Source organism: Tamandua tetradactyla, chromosome 4, assembly GCF_023851605.1.
Source record: "Tamandua tetradactyla isolate mTamTet1 chromosome 4, mTamTet1.pri, whole genome shotgun sequence".
Classification (NCBI taxonomy): Eukaryota; Metazoa; Chordata; class Mammalia; order Pilosa; family Myrmecophagidae; genus Tamandua; species Tamandua tetradactyla.
In genome coordinates, this window is record NC_135330.1 from 168,728,731 (window position 1) to 168,746,114 (window position 17,384).

The 17,384-nt window shown below is 36.9% G+C and overlaps 1 protein-coding gene and 1 pseudogene across 2 annotated transcripts in view; one reads left to right on the forward strand and one right to left on the reverse strand.

The window, feature by feature from the left end:
* Window positions 1–17,384, forward strand: part of CLYBL (citramalyl-CoA lyase) — a 291,846-nt gene that overhangs the window by 18,276 nt on the left and 256,186 nt on the right. The window lies entirely within an intron of this gene.
* Window positions 12,579–13,930, reverse strand: LOC143681508 (WD repeat and FYVE domain-containing protein 1 pseudogene; annotated as a pseudogene).

Below are 17,384 nucleotides of genomic sequence, written 5' to 3' on the forward strand. Positions count from 1 at the left end.
CCTACCAAAAGGGGGAAGAGTGAAATGAGACAAAATAAAGTGTCAACGACTGAGAGATTCCAAACAGAGTTGAGAGGTTATCCCGGAGGTTATTCTTATGCATTAAGTAGATATCACCTTGTTAGTCAAGATGTAATTGAGAGGCTGGAGGGAACTGCCTGAAAATGTAGAGCTGTGTTCCAGTAGCCATATTTCTTGAAGATGATTGTATAATGATATAGCTTTCACAGTGTGACTGTGTGATTGTGAAAACCTTGTGTCTGATGCTCCTTTTATCTACCCTGTCACCAGACGAGTAGAACATATGGAATAAAAATAAATAATGGGGGAACAAATGTTAAAATAAATTTAGTTTGAAATGCTAGTGATCAAAGAAAGGGAGGGGCAAGGGGTATGGTATGTATGCATTTTTCTGTGTTTTCTTTTTATTTCTTTTTCTGAATAGATGCAAATGTTCTAAGAAATGATCATGATGATGAATATGCAACTATGTGATGATATTGTGAATTACTGATTATATATGTAGAACGGAATGATCAAAAGTTAAGACTGTTTGCATTTGTTTGGTGTTTTTTGGTATTTAAAAAAAAAATTTTTAATTTAAAAAAAAAAAAAAAGATTCCACAAGGGTTTCAGGCACTAGAGTAGCTTTCCAGAAACTTACAAACTCCAGATGGGTCCCTGGTCTAGATAAGTCTTGAAATCTAGCCCAGCCTCTCTAGCATATCAGATAATTCCATCTTCCTACCCCGTATTAATGACAGACCCTTCCAATATCAAAATATCAAAAATTTAGAATTGCTATAGCCCAAACAACCCTAAAGAGAGGTATGGAAAGATCAAAGGTGATGATGGAGTTATACATAGAAGATAGGATTTAACAAATGAATATGAATGCTGAATCATTAAATTGATATATCTTTTGCTAAATACTGAAAAATATCAGTATTTTATAGCAGTTAGAAGTAAAACCTAAAATTGTGAAATTGTAACTCATGTCAAACTCTGAAATATGTTCTGCAATTAATTGTGGTGCTGTGCTTTGAAATGTATAGCTTTTTTATATATGTGTTATTTTTCACAAAAAAAGAAGGAAAAAATGTCAATTGTGACGATAAAAAAATATTTAAGCCCTCCAGCCTCCTATATTCTAGAACAGCTAGAAGGAAAAATATGAGAGGATCGCATAGTAGCCCATGACACACTCTGGGATCTGTCCTGTAACCACTTATTGAAAAGTGCTTTGAAAACTATTGCTTTTTTATTTCTTTGCTTTGTATATATGTTGTACTATACAATAAAAACACATAGGACTGTGCAAAACAAAAAGAGAACTCTAATGTAAACCACGTGCTCTAGTTAACAGTACAATTATAATATCCTTTCACCAGTTTGTAACAGATATACCCCACTAATGCAAGGTGTTAAGGAAGGAGTATATAGGAAATCTGTATTTTCTGCATGATTTCTCTGTAAACCTACAACTTTTCTAAAAAAAAAAAATGCAACTATGCAAAATAATGAAAGCACTATATACCTTTTAAAATGGGTAAGGCTCACCCCCCCACCCCCTTAAAAAAAAAAGTAAATTCTGGCCAGGATACCATTCATTGTGAGGGGGAATGCAAAATAGTATAGCCCCATTAGAAAAGAGGTTGGCAGTATCTTACAAAACTAAGCATACTCTTACCATACAATACTGCAAAAAACAAACAAAAAACTATTGCTTTTTTATTTCTTTGCTTTGTATATGTGTTATACTATACAATAAAAAAAGTCCGGACAAAAAAAAGAAATAATGGTCTGTAGTTTTCTTTTCTTGTGGAGTCTATCTGGCATTGGTATGAAGGTGATGGTAGCACAACATTGTGAACATAATTAACAGCACTGAAATATATATTTGAATGATTAAAAGGGAAAATGCTTGTGTATATGGTAACAGAATAAAAATTTTTTAAAATCCATGTAGCAACACAACACAAGCAGTGAATCATAAATTAAACCCAGGACTATAGTTAATAGCACATTTTTATAATTGTACTATTATCAATTGTAACAAATGTTCCACACCAATGCATGGTGTCAATGGGTTGTTATATGGGAATCCTATATTTTATACATGATTTCTTTAAACCCATGTGCTAGCTTAAAAGTGTTGTGTACCCCAGAAAAGCCATGACCTTTAATCCTGATTCAATATTGCTTAGGATGGAAACTTTGATTGAATTATTTCCATGGATTTGTGAAACACTGAGTTGTGGGAGTGCTCTTTTGATTGGGTTGTTTCCATAGAGATGTGACACACTCAATTTTGGGTGTAACCTTTTGGTTAGATGGAGATGTGACTCCTCCCACTCAAGGTGGGTCTTGATTAGTTTACTGAGTCCTTTAACATTTTGGAGGAAGCTCAGATGCTTAGGGAATAGTTACTTCAGAGTCAACACGAGACCTAGACATTTGGAGATGCAGAAAGTAAACACCCCTCAGGGAAGTTGTTTGCAACCAGAAGTCAAAGACCCCTGCAGATGCCAAGCCACCTGCCTTTTTAGCTGACAGAGGTGTTCTGGACTCTTTCTTTAGTGAAGGTATCTTTCTCTGGATGCCTTAGTTTGGACATTTTTATGGCCTTAGAACTGTAAACTTGCAACTTAATAAATTACCTTTTCAACGGGCAAAAAAAAAAATTACCTGTTGACCAGATTCAAATATATAATTCAATGCTGTTAATTATTTTCCCTTTTAATCATTCAAATATATATTTCAGTGCTGTTAATTATGTTCACAATGTTGTGCTACCATCACCTTCATACCAATGCCAGATAAAGACTCCACAAGAAAAGAAAACTACAGACCATTATTTCTTTTTTTTGTCTGGACTTTTTTTATCGTATAGTATAACACATATACAAAGCAAAGAAATAAAAAAGCAATAGTTTTTTGTTTGTTTTTTGCAGTATTGTATGGTAAGAGTATGTTTAGTTTTGTAAGATACTGCCAACCTCTTTTCCAATGGGGCTATACTATTTTGCATTCCCCCTCACAATGTTGTGTTACCATCACCACCATTCATTACCAAAACAATTCCATCATCCCAAGTAGAAACTGTACATATTAACCATTAACTCCCTATTCCCTATTCCTCCCTGATCCCCTCATAACCTGTATTCTAGATTCTGATTCTCTGAATTTGTTTTTTTGTGGGGTTTTTTGGTGGGAGCAGGGATTGGATGTATGGGCTGGGAATCAAACCTTGTTCCTGCATTCTTTTTTAATAGAAGCATTTAGAGCTATAAATTTCCCTCTCAGCACTGCCTTTGCATTCTTTTCTAAGGGCCTATATGTGCATTTGGGGGCACACCTTCAACACTGAGCCGGGCAGTTGTAAATTCTGCCCTACCCTTCACTTTCTACTTGTGCAGAGACTCAAGACAAGTGAATGGTGAGAGCTTAGGGCCCTCTGAAGTCTTTCCTAATGTGAACAAAACCTGGGTATGAGCACAGCCCTATGTATGCATACAGCCTTCTAGATTGCCCAGAATATATTGGAGTTGTCCAAAGTCTTTATGGACATCTCAATCCCCAAATTTCTTTTTATGCTTCTTGATTAGCCTATTTTTTCACACCAACTTTTATCCTCCTCAGGCAGTTGTGATGTTAAGTAATTACTCCTGTTTTTTCCAACAAGTACCCTTGGAGAAAAGGCTATTTATACAGGACAAGCAGTGAGTCAAGTTTGTGGGGTTTTCCAGGGACCACCAGACAGGACAAATAATGGAGTTGTTTGGAAATGGGCTTGGAAGGAACTCCAGCCCTGCTCTGGCTCCTCCAGTGGTTGCCAGGCTGCTGTTTTCCCCTGTGATAGTAAGCTGTTGGTTTTTAAGGTTATCACAGAGCTGAAGATGAGGCAATGGGAATAAAACAAATTGAGACCCCTATAATGGTCAATGTTCTTAGTAAAGTTCTGCTGTTTTTCTTGGAGAAATGCACCCCATTAAATGCTCCCCAGATTGCTGCAAGCCTTTGGTCAAGTTCCAGAGTTCTGAAAAAGTTGATGCTATTTCTCACAGTGTTCTCATTGTTTTTGTAAAGAAGAGAATTTTCATAGGTCTTTTACTCTACCATTTTTACTGATGTCACATCTGTGGAATTTTTTGTTGTTTTCACATCTATAGAGTTTTGATCAAGAGTGAATACTGAATTTTAAAACATCAGGTTTTTTCAGCATTTATTTTGACGAGCGTATGGATTTTCTTCTTTAATCCGTTAACATGATGAGTTTTGAACATTAAGTCAACCTTATATTACTGTGATAAACCCCACTTGGTCATGATGTATTATTGTTTTTATATATTGTTGAATTGCATGTGTTAAATTTTGTTTAAATTATTTCCATCTAAGTTTGTAAGGAATATCGGTCTGTAGTTTTCTTTTAATGTCTTTGCCTAGTTTTAGTAGTGGGAAATTATAGCTATATAGAATGAATTGTGTAGTGTTCCCTCCATTTCTACTTTGTGGAAAAGTTTGTGAACAATTGGTGTCATTTTTTCCTTAAATGTTTGGGCCTGGAGTTTTCTTTGTGGGGAAGTTTTTAAACTACAAATTCAATTCTTTAATAGATATAGGGCTATTCACGTTATCTAAATGTTCTTCTTAAATGAGCTTTGGAATTCAAATTCAAGGAATTTGTCCAGCTTATCTCAGTTTTCGGATTTATGGGCATAAAGTTGTTCACAATAATCCCTTGTTATCCTTTTTTCTTACAGCCTTATAGAGGCATAATTTTCACACCCAAAAAAATCACCCAACATAAGTTTATATTAAATGATTTTTAGTAAATTTATAGGATTGTGAAACCATCCACTACGATCCAAAAAATTCTCTCAAGTCCATTTTCAATTAACCCTTGCTACCACTCCCATCCTTATTATTTCTTTAAGATCTGTAGGTCAGTAGTGTTGTGCCTACTGTGATTCCTGATGTTAGTAATGTATTTTCTCCCTTTTCTAGGCTATCAGTCTGGCTAGAGCTTTATTGATCTCAAAGAACCATGTTATTGATTTTCTCTATTGTTTTTCTGCTTTCTATTTAATTAATTTCTGAACTTATCTTTATTATTTCCTATCTTCAGTTTACTTGGTGTAATTTTGCTTTTCTTTTTTAGTTTCTTAAGGTAGAAGCTTAGATCATTGATTTTAGATCTTTCTACTTTTTAAAGATAGGCATTTAAAAATAATTACTCTTTAGGCATTGCTTTAGCTGGCTTTAGTGAATTTGGGGAGATTTCTAGTATCTGTAATTTCTTCTCACTTCTTATTTTGATAGTTTTCTAAAGTAATTAGTAATAAACCTCTGAAAAGAAAAAGACTCAGTGACAGTATTCATTCAGAAGTAGCAGGGAGGAGTGTGCTGGAGAGATACCTCTTATTTTGCAGTACTCTGGTAGAGGGGAACTTCGGAAAGAGAAAAAAATGGTTGACAGCTAAGAGAGGTGATAAATAAAAGCAAGTACCTGAGACTGTGGGTAAGCAAGAAAGGGGACAGTAAATGAGGAACAAGCAGGGCAATGGAAAGTGGCCTAAGGAACCCTTGACAGAGGTTATATATCAGTGACCCCAATAGGTCTTCTTGTTACTAGTAGGGTTAGTCTCATTTTCGAAGCCTTTTGAGATTGTAGTAACAGCCACTGTTATCCCCCTGTACCTACTCTGAAACTATTAAAGAAGGAAGTAAAGGAAGGGATACAAAGAGAGGGTGAAGATGGGGGAATGGGAAAGCAAATCCAGGACAGAGAAGAATGGAAGAAATTAGAGAGAAAGAGAAGAAACAGCTATGGAAATAACTCCAAAATGGAGGCAGGAGAAAAAGATGACTGAGAAGTAAGAAAACGATCATTTGGAAAGGAATTAACTCAGAATAAGAAAGAATATGCCTACTTTGTCGCTTGAAAAGGTCAGTGAAAAGTATTCATTTTAAAACATTTTTTAAATTGTGAAATACAACATATATACAAAAAGAAAAAGCCATAGTTTTCAAAGTATACTCCAACAAGCAGCTACAGAAGAGATTTCATGGTTTGGTATGAGTTACCATTCCACAATTTCAAGTTTTTCCTTTTAGCTGCTTCAAAACACTGAAGGCTAAAAGAAATATCAATATAGTGATTCAGCAGTCATGCTCATTTGTTAAATCCTATCTGTTCTACTCTAATTGTGCCTTCTCCTTTGAGCCTTCTGCCACTCTATAGGATCTTCGTGCTATGCCCTTTCTAACTTTTTCATGTTGAAAAGGGGTGTTGGTAATATAGGTTCAGGGATAGAATTAGTTGATATTCTTGGAAAGGCTGGCCCCTTGAGTTTCAGGCCTTCCTAGCTTAGAAACCCTCTGCAGGTAATGGGTTTCAGGAAAGTAAACTTGGTGTATGAAACTTTTATAGTCTCAATTAGAGCCCTAGGTTTTCTTTAGGGTTAGTAGGCATGATATTGGTTGGGGTTTGATAAGCCGTGGCAATTTAGCAATGTCTAGCCGAAGCATGTGTAAGAGTAACCTCCAGAATAGCTTTTCAGCCCTATTTGAACTCTCTTAGCCACTGATATCTTGTTTTGCTACCTTTCTTCTCCCCATTTTTGGCCAGAAGGTATTATTGATCCCATGGTGCCAGAGCCATGCTCATCTCTGGAACTCATGTCCCATATTGTCAGGGAGACTTTCACCTCTGAATGTCTTGTCCTCGGTAGAAAGGGAAATGTAATGATTTTCCTTGCAGCTTAGAGAGAGGGAGGCCACATCTGAAAAACTAATTTCTGAACTTATCTTTATTATTTCCTATAAATAATAGGAACTTTTCCAGAAGCAACTCTTAGGCATGATTATAGGTAGTCTTAGCTTCTCCACTATAGTAATAAGTTTCATCACGGTAAGCCTCATAATCAAGGGCTTGACCTATTTTCTTGGGAGTCCGAAATATTTGAGAGCACCAGGGGTTTCTCAGATGGGAAAGTTGAACTGTTTTCACATTTTTTATCCAGTCCCCCTCAAGGGACTCTATCAGTACTTTTTTTTTCTTTCTCTCCAATCCCTCAAGGTACTCTCCCAATAATTTTTTTTTTTTTTTTTTGCATGGGCAGGCAAACTCCAACCCGGGTCTCTGGCATGGCAGGCTACTGAGAACTCAGTCACTGAGCCACCATTGCCCACCCTCCTAATACTTATTAATTACCAGTCCACCACAGTCTGTGATGTCTCTGGGTATTACATTAACCCATACAGAATTACAAGGTGTTATTCCCGTTCTGGGCTCCTTGTGTTTGGGTTATTTAAATGAATATCTAGAGAGGTTGATTTAGATTGTGTGTTATAGAAAACTTAGGTTCTAGAGACAATAAACCTCTCTGCCTTTGGTCCCATACAGCAGGTGAAGCTCTCGAGTACATTCACTATCATCTTTTGCCCTGTATTTGGATTTACCAATACAGTCTTAGCCAGATCAGCTTTGTTTTTATCTCTAACTGAAGACTGATCTCTTTTTCTATTAGTTTAACTGTTGTTGTATGCAGCAGTTCTGACTTTCAGAGCTGCAGAGCTTCAGCTCTGAATCTTAGGTGTCACAGAGGTACTCAAAGTTCCAGGGAAATACCCGCTTATGTACATATAGCTCAATGTCTCAGAATCTAGCAGTACATTTAAAACTTCAGACTAAGTATGGCTGCTATAAAAGCTTACAATGTAGGCTCCAATTTTTTGTAAATATTTTCTGAAAAATACCATACGTATTTGTTCTTTAGTTTCTAGCTTATTTTGTACAACACATTGTCCCTGAGGTTCATCCAGCTTATTGTGTGCCTCATGATATCATTCCTTTTTTTAGCTGCACAGTATTCCATCTATACATATATGATACAAATATCACAGTTTGCCTTTTGGCTTCTCAGTTATTATGCCCTTTAGCCCTCTCCATTGATTGGGCCTCATGGATAATGTCCAAAATAAATAAACCATGTCTTACAGTGTCCTCACTTGGTTGTACAGTCAGCAACACTCTCAATTTTAGACAATTTTCATTGACCCAAAGAGACAACTGATAAATGCAGCCTCATCAATATAAAATCGAAACTTCCCCTAATCTCTTGTCCCTTCCCCCCAATTATTTTCCCTGGTATTGCTGTGGTACTGTTGCTGTCTTCCTGTTAACTGTAGGCCATAGAATGCAATATTAGTTTTCCCCTATACCCCTCCATTATTGACTCTTTGTACAAGATCAGACCTTTGAAGGAGTTCATGCAAAAACTTATTTATAATTGTAGAGGTAATCAGTGGGATATATGGCACTATAATCTCCTTTCAATCATGGTCACTTCAATATGGCATTGTTACTTATAACCCCACTAATTAGCTGCCATCACTTCTATCTGTTCCCTCACATTCAAGTTCAGCCTTACTGGATAATCTTTCCCTAATCTCTAGCTTCTGTGTACCTCCAGGTGCCATATATTCTACAGTGTAAACCTCTGAGATTACGTTTAACAGAGTCATAATAGTGAAATCATACAGTATCTGTCCTTTTGTTTCTGACTTATTTCACTCAGCATATGTCCTCAAGGTTCATCCGTGTTGTCCTGTGCTTCGGGATCTCGTACCACATTTTGTTTATCCACTTGTCTTTTGTCTTTTTTTTGGCTTTTAAAAGGGGGAATTTATTAAGTTGCAAGTTTACAGTTCTAAGGCGGTGAAAATGTCCCAGGTAAAGCAAGTCTATAATACCATACAAATTCACTCCAAAAAGGCCGATGAAGTTCAGGGTTTCTTTCTCAACTGGAAAGGCACATGGCAAACATGGCAATGTCTGCTAGCTTTCTCCTCCAGATTTCTTGTTTCATGAAGCACCCTTAGGGGCGTTTTCCTTCCCCTCCAAAGGTCTCTGGCTGCGTGGTATCCACTTGTCTTTGATGAGCACTTAGATAGTTTCCATATTTTGGCAGTTGTGAAAAGTGCTACTATGAACATCAGTAATGTAATGATATTGCCAGGTCATAGAGCAACTTGATATTTAGTTTTCTGAGGAATGGCCAAATTGTCTTCCACAGAGGCTATACCATTATACATTCCCACCAGTAGTGAATAAGTGTTCCAGTTTTTTCACATCCTCTCCAACATTTGTAGTTTTCTGTGTGTTTAATAGTAGCCACTTCTTACAGGTGTGAAGTGATATCTCAAGGTTGTCTTGATTTGCATTTCCCTTATAGCTAATAAAGATGAACATCTCATTTGCTTTTTTTTTTTTAACAAGCAAGGAACATTTTATTGTACTTGTATTCTCAAAAAACAACAACAAACAAACAAAAACAAATCCCACAAAAACACAACCCATAAACAAGAGCAAAGAACAAAGTTTTCTAGCCTCTCTGGGATCCACAGGGGCTCCATTCCTTATAGAAACATAGCTAGTACAAGAACAAAATGTACTAATTAACATTACCTTTTGATTCCCCAGTCAGAAAAACACTTTAAGTTGTATTCTAATATAAATTTGTTGTACAGTTAAACTTCATCTTACTCAAAGAGCCATTGTACAGTAAACTGCAGAAAATAGAGTAAGCATTCAATAATCTGCTCACATTTAACAACTAAGCAATAGACACTTGAATAAATACAGTATGTATTACTTATTTGTTAAACCTCACATTTACAATGAGCAGGTGATTTATGATTAATAGTAACTGGTTTCTTACATTTTAGGAGACATCAGATCCAGTAATGGAAGTAGAAAGTATTTTAATGAAAACTGATTTTTAAAAATATCTCCTTGGGTCTGAGCCACTACTGTATTTATTACACACTTAGAACAGCTTAAAAAAAAAAACACAGATATCAACAAACTTAATTCTTTAGAGGGAGCATAAAAACAGTGACATATTCTAGAGCAATACTTTTGTTTATATTCTCTAGATAGCAAGACTATTAGTACATAGTAAACAGAGATTTACAATATAAAGAACAATTCGTTTCCATCTAATGCCATTTCTATCATTTGGACTAATAAAGGGCAATTTTTAAACATGTTTAGAGTGAACAATTGGCATCTCCTTATCACAAGCATACTAGATCTAAATATAAGGACCCTGTCCAACATTCTGTATTTCTTAATCCCTATCTGTACCAACAAGCTTGAGTTTTCAAGAATAAAGGCCAATAAACTATTAAAGGATGAACTGTTTTAAATGACCCACTAAGGAGTAATATAGTCAAAATAAGGCAATAACTATATGTCTGCCTATACCTTCCTTATCTTCCTAGTCAGTAAAATTGAGAAAATAATTTTTGCCCATCTCTGTAAAAATATTATTACCCCATATCTACCTAATGTGTAACAGGGACAAGACAAGACTGCCATGTGTGTTTTAAAAAAATGATATAATAGACTCAGGCAGAGAGAAAACCACATTCAAACATTCTTCTTTCCTCTTCCAAGATACTCTACTCCAATTCTTCCTTAAATATAAATTTCCTTCTTGATTGACTTAACTTTTCACCTTAGCAGGTGTTATCACCACTTATGTTCTCTATGAAACAATGTATTTTTCGTTAAGAATGTCTCTTTTTTTTTATTAAGAATGTTTTTAAAATAAAAAAAGACTGAAAGCTATGGAGTATTTTTAGCAGCTGTGATATCCTGCCCAGTCCACCAGAGAAATGTCAAAAATTACATTTTACACAAGGTAAAGGAAAACAAAACCACAAATCAGCACTTTTCAACAAGGCAAGAAATCAATCATATTCTATTTTCCTTTCAGGATTTAATAAAATCCTCAAGATAGCACCTTTGGATGGGCTGAATGATTAACTGAACTGAAGCTAATACGTGAAGCTTAACATTCAACATTGTGATTTAGAAGTTAACATCATTCAATTTTTCATCCAGGCTATGTTAGTAATATATATTTTGCAAAGAGCCTATAAAATGTTTTAAAGAAAAATCTTTTCCAGGTAATAAAAAAACATACAAATTATAAGGAACAACAAAACACTTCAGTCTTACTTCTGAAGACAAGTCAACTTTCGGTACTGACCATTCTAGAACATGATATGCCTGACCTCCTTTCCTTTGCTTACCATTTGTGCCACATGACCATTAAAACTTCTTAGTTGAACTATCATTCTTAAATGTTACAGTTTCTCTGAGCTGTATTTACAAAAGAGTCCATGCATCAGATTCACCATATAAGAATGACCATGTCATCTTGATACAATCCCAAGACCAGGAAGGAGTGAATTCTTATCAATATGCATTAGTAAATCTAACAAAAATACTGCTGCTATCTATTTTTAGATTTGTCCTTAAAAAAAAGGAGGTCCCTCTCCACTTATTCTACTAACTTCTAGTTACCTTAGTAATAAATGCATGTACTGGTCATAAAAAAACAAATAAATATCTGAAGATTAAAGACAGCCTCCCCATTCTCCACCTCTTCCCCATCCTGGTATTAAGTGGCCAAAAGATCTTAAAATGCCATTTTGTACAACAGATTTTGGTAGTTGTTATGAAAGAAATTTGCAAGTTAGGAACTACTGTTTAAGACCTGGTTAAGGATTACTGCTCTGGGTCACCAGTTTCCTTCTATGAGATACTAATAAATGTTAATTTCAACTAAAGAATGAAAACTTTAGGTTTAAGCTTTGGTGTATATTAAATTGTCACCTCACCCCATGGGCTCATTCGGGAACTATAAATAGACTGAGTCTGTTAGGAGGAGGAGCTGGGCTGTTCCACAGAACAGGATCACCTCCCATCATAATCCTGTGTAGCTAGGTTTTCCATTAGTTGTCACTAATTGCAAAGAGAAAAAGTTAGTGGCTTATGTGATTCCCACATTAACAGCACCATAAAATTGTTTTTTTCTCAGGGCACATTTGTGAGAAAGGGCAGACTGTGGACTGTCTTGTTTAGTACAGAAATTTCACAGCTACAAAGGTGCACCCATGGCATATTGGCCAGGAAGAGGAATAACTGAAGTGAACCAAATATTAAGGGCAGGCTATGGCACTACTTGATGAGAGCAGTTATCATTAAGAAGGTCATCAATAACTACTATTTACATACTGCCAGCAGAAAAGGAGAGATCTATGGTTTCTTTAATTCCTATTGCCACCCCTCAAGAAAGAGAATAAATCCTCCGTCCCCTAATTCCTGCTCCAACCACAACGCACCACAAGGAGCCCTCCAGAAGCCAGCCAGTCTGAGTAGAAGTGTGTTTCTGCTTTGAGAAAATTCTAAGTTATTTCCTTATTAATTTTTTGCATGGGCAGATACCGGGAATTGAACCTGGGTCTCTGGCATGGCAGGTGAGAACTCTGACACTGCGCCACCATTGCCCACCCAGTCATGAATTTTTTGTTCAATTTTTTCCCCCTCTTAAACTCTCATTTCCAAGATTATTCTTTCAATACATATCAGCTGATTGTTCACAAGGAAATTATGTTGAGGTAATTTCATTTCTCAGGGAGCCATTACAGATAAACCATTTCCACATTAGTCCCCACAGGTAGTTCAATGGGTATCCAAAACACACCTTGACAACGTTTTGTCTTTTTTAAAAATGTTGATTTGTTTTTAAGCAGCTACTATCCATTCACATGACAGCTACTGTGGTGCAAAAAACATGGGAAGGATTTCATTTGGTGAAGGTTGCTGTTTATAAGGTATATAAATCACTCAGCTGCTGGGTCAGTGAGGAGAAAATCCAGTTGCCAAACTGCAACCAACCACAGGTGTCATGTCCCATATCTTTACAACACGATCAGTCCCACCGGTCACCATTAGACCCCTGGCAACATCCATGGACATGTGGGAAATGTTATGTTTTCCTTCATGAAAGGTTGCCAGAGAAGTCCGATCCTCGTCTTTGATGGAGTCATAACAGGAGTCACAAACGCGGACCTGGAACTCGAAGCCCATGACTGGGTAACTTGAGCGCTTGCTGCTACACTTCCCACACACGGCCTGTCCGCATTTCCTGCAGTGATGCTGTCTTAAGCCCAGTGTCTTAGTGTCCCACATCTGCTTTATATTCCAGAAAAACGGTTGTTTACATTTCTGACAAGAATCACTTTCTAACCACTGAGGAGCCTCTTCTCTACTAACATCCATATTCCACACTGCAATTCCACCATCCGAGGAACAAGAAACAAGCTGCCTTGTGAGCTGAAGGTAACAAAGCGACTGCACCCTGTCATGATGGCCTTTCCTCCCTCCGATGTCCCACATGATGATGCTGTTGTCAGATGCTCCTGAGAAGAGTAACCGCTGAATAGGGTCCCACCAGAGGCAGGCGACACTACCTTCATGTCCTTTGAGGGTTGTAATAACTGAACAGGTGTTCTGTTCAAGCTTCAGCAGGGTGATCTGTCCAGAATAATCTCCAACAAAAGCATACTGAGTATCAAGATCATATTGTAAACATGAAGCCCAGGAGGTAAAGTAGTGCCTCCCAAGCATGTTCCCGCTGCGCGTGCACATCCAGCTGACACACTTGTCATGGCCCGTGCTGATCACCCACTCTGAGGCCAAGCTGAAGATAATCGCAGACACCCGGTTCTGGTGAGCTGGGTAGGTCTTGATAAAATTCATCTTATTAAAATCTTCAGAAACGTGAAATTCCATTACGGCTCCATTATCCTGGCCCACAAATATTCGTCTGCTATCATGATGATAAGCCATGGTAGAGCAAGGAGAGGCCATTGTGTGATAAATGCTCGGCCAGTACTGACCACTGTCTCTTTTTAACCATACTCGGATGGTTCAGTCCTCGCTGCCGGTGATCACGCCGTCTTCCTAGGGGATGAGCAGCGCGGCCGTGACCGCGTCCTGGTGACCCTCGATCTTGCTGAGCAGTACTGGGCGGCTGCTCTGCGGCCTGGAGTGGATCTCGGCTGCCATGTTCGCGCTGCCGCAGCAGCGGCGACCTCCGGATTGGGCGCCCCATCAGCTGACCTCTCATTTGCTTTTTAGTCATTTTTTTGTTGTTGTTCTTTGGAAAAACCCTTTCATATCCTTTGTGCATTTTATAATTGGGTTATTTGTTTCTTTGTTCTTGAGTTGTATAATTTCTTTATGTACACAGGATATCAGACCTTTATCCCATATGTGATTTCCAAATATATTCTGCCATTGAGTTAGCTGCCGCTTCTCTTTTTTGACAAAGTCCTATGAGTCTCAGAAGCTTTTGATTTTAAGGAATTTCCATTTATCAACTTTTTCTTTTGTTCCTTGTGCTATGGGTGTAAAGTTTAAGAAGCTACCTCCTATTACTAGGTCTTGAAGATGTTTCCCTATATTTTGTTCTAGGAGTTTTATGGTACTGGTTCTTATATTGAGGTCTTTCATCCATTTCGAATTAATTTTTATATAAGGTGTAAGGTAGGGGTCCTCTTTCATTCTTTTGACTACTAATATCCAGTTCTCCCATACTCATTTATTGAAAATCCCAGTTCAGTGAATTTAGGGGTCTTATCGAAGATCAATTGTCCATAGATTTGGTGGTCTATCCCCATATTCTTGATTCAATTCCATTGGTCAATACTTTAACTCTGTGCCAGTACCATGCTGTTTTAACTCCTGTGGCTTTATACTAAGCTTTAAAGTCAGGAAGTGTTAATCCTTACACATCAGGCTTCTTTTTTTTTTTTTTTTTTTTAGGATATCTTTAGCTATCTGAGATCTCTTTCCCTTCCAAATAAACTTGATAATTAGCTTTTCCAAGTCTTCAAAGTAGGTTGTTGGAATTTTGACTGGAATTGCATTGAATCTGTAGATCAATTTGGGTAGAACTGACATCTTAATGACATTCAACCTTCCTATCCATGAGCACAGAATGTCTGTCCATCTTTTATTTCTTTTAATGGTTTTTGTAGTTTTCTGTGCACAAGTCCTTGACATCCCTAAATAAGCTTATTCCTAGATGCCTGATTCTTTTGGTGGCTATTTTGAATGGAATTTTTTCCTTAATTGTACCCTCAGTTAGGTCATTACCTGTGTATAGAAATATTACTGATTTTTGTATATTAATCTTATATCCCACCATTTTGCTGAATTTGTTTACTAGTTCAAGTAGCTTTATTGTAGATTTTTCAAGGTTTTCCAAGTATAGGATTATGTCATCTGCAAATAATCAAAGTTTTACTTCTACCTTTCCTATTTGGATGCTCTTTATTTCTTTCTCCTGCCTTATCACTCTAGCTAGGACTTCTAGTACAATATTGAATGATAGTGATGACAATGGGTATCCTTATCTCATTCCCCATCTTCGGGGAAAGCTTTCAGTCTCTCACCATTAAGTATAATCCTGGCTGTGGTTTTTCATATATGCCCCTTATGATTGTTCTAGTTTGCTAGCTGCTGGAATGCAATATACCAGAAACGAAATGGCTTTTAAAAAGGGGGAATTTAATAAGTTGCTAGTTTACAGCTCTAAGGCTGAGAAAATGTCCCAGTTAAAACAAGTCTTTAGAAATGTCCAATCAAAGGCATCCAGGGAAAAGAAACCTTGGTTCAAGAAGGCTGATGAAGTTCAGGGTTTCTCTCTCAAGTGGAAGGGCACATGGCAAACACAGTCAGGGTTCCTCTGTCATCTGGAAGGGCACATAGTGAACACAGCATCACCTGCTATCTTCTTCTCCTGGCTTCCTGTTTCATGAAGCTCCCCAAGAGGTATTTTCCTTCTTCATCTCCAAAGACTGGCTTGTGGACTCTGCTCCTTGTGGCTACATTGTTCTTCTCTGTTCTCTCTGAATCTCTTTTCTCCAAAATGTTTCCTCTTTTATAGGACTTAAGAAACTAATCAAGACCCACCCAAATGGGTGGAGACATGTCATCACCTAATCCAGCTTAACAACCACTCTTGATTAAATCACAGGGAGATGATCTAATTACAGTTTCAAACATACAGTATTGAATAGGGATTACTCTGCCTTTATGAAATGGGATTTTGATTAAAATATGGCTTTTCTAGGGGACATACATCCTTTCAAACCAGCACAATGATATTGAGGACGTTTCCTTCGATTCCTACCTTTTGAAGGAGTTTTATCAGCAGCAATCAATATGATCATGTGATTTTTTTTCCTTTCAGTTTGTTAATATTGTGTATTACATTGATTGATTTTCTTATATTAAACCACCCTTGCATTCCTGGTATAAACACCACTGGATCATGATGTATAATTCTTTTAATGTGTCATTGGATTTGATTTGCTAGTATTTTGTTGGAAATGTTTGCATCTATGTTTCCTTTCTTGTAGTGTCTTTATCCGGTTTTGGTATTAGAGTGATGTTAGCTTCATAAAATGAGTTAGGTAGCGTTCCTTCTTCCTCAGTTTTTTTGGAAGAGTTTGAGCAGGATTGGTATTAGTTCTTTTTGGGATGTACCTGTAATTGGTTTGTTGAGGTCTTCTATTTCTTCTTTAGTCAGTGTAGGTTGTTCGTGTGTTTCTAAGAATTTGTGTTATTCATCTATGTTGTCTAGTTTGTTCATGTATAGTTGTGCATAGTATTCTCTTATTTTTTTTTATTTCTTCAGGATTCATGTAACACCCCCCATCTCATTTCTGATATTGTTTATTTGTATCCTCTCTCTTTATTCTTTGTCAGCTCAGCTAGGGGTCCATCAATTTTATTGTTTTTCTCAAAGAACCAACTTTTGGTTTTGTTGATTCTTTCTGTTGTTTTTTTGGTTCTCCGTTTTGTTTATTTCTGCTTTAATATTTGTTATTTCTCTTCATCTATTTGCTTTGGGGTTAGTTTGCTGTTCTTTCCCTAAATTCACCAGATAAGCAGTTAAGTCTTTGAATTTTGCTTGTTCTTGTTTTTTTTGGCATAGGCAGGCACCGAGAATCAAACCTGGGTCTCCAGCATGACAGGTGAGAAATCTGCCACTGAGCCACCATTGCACTGCCCTGTTTTTGTTTTTTAATATAGGCATTTAGGGCAATAAATCTCCCTCTCAGCACTGCCTTTGCCACATCCCATAACTTCTGATATGTTGTATTCTCATTATCATTCAACTCCAGATATTTACCAATTTCTCTAGCAATTTCTTTGACCCACTGATTAAGGGTGTGTTGTTTAATCTCCATATATTTATGAAGGTTCTAGTTCATTGGTGATTATTAATTTCCATCTTCATTCTGTTGTGGTCAGAAAAAGTATTTTGGATAATTTCAGTTTTATAAAATTTATAAAGACCTGTTTTGTGTCACAGCCTAAAATCTATCCTGGAAAATGATCCATGAGCACTAGAGAAGAATGTATATTCTGGTGTTTTGGGTGTAACAATCAATACATGTCTATTAGGTCTAATTCATTTATTGCATTGTTTAAGTTCTCTGTTTCTTTG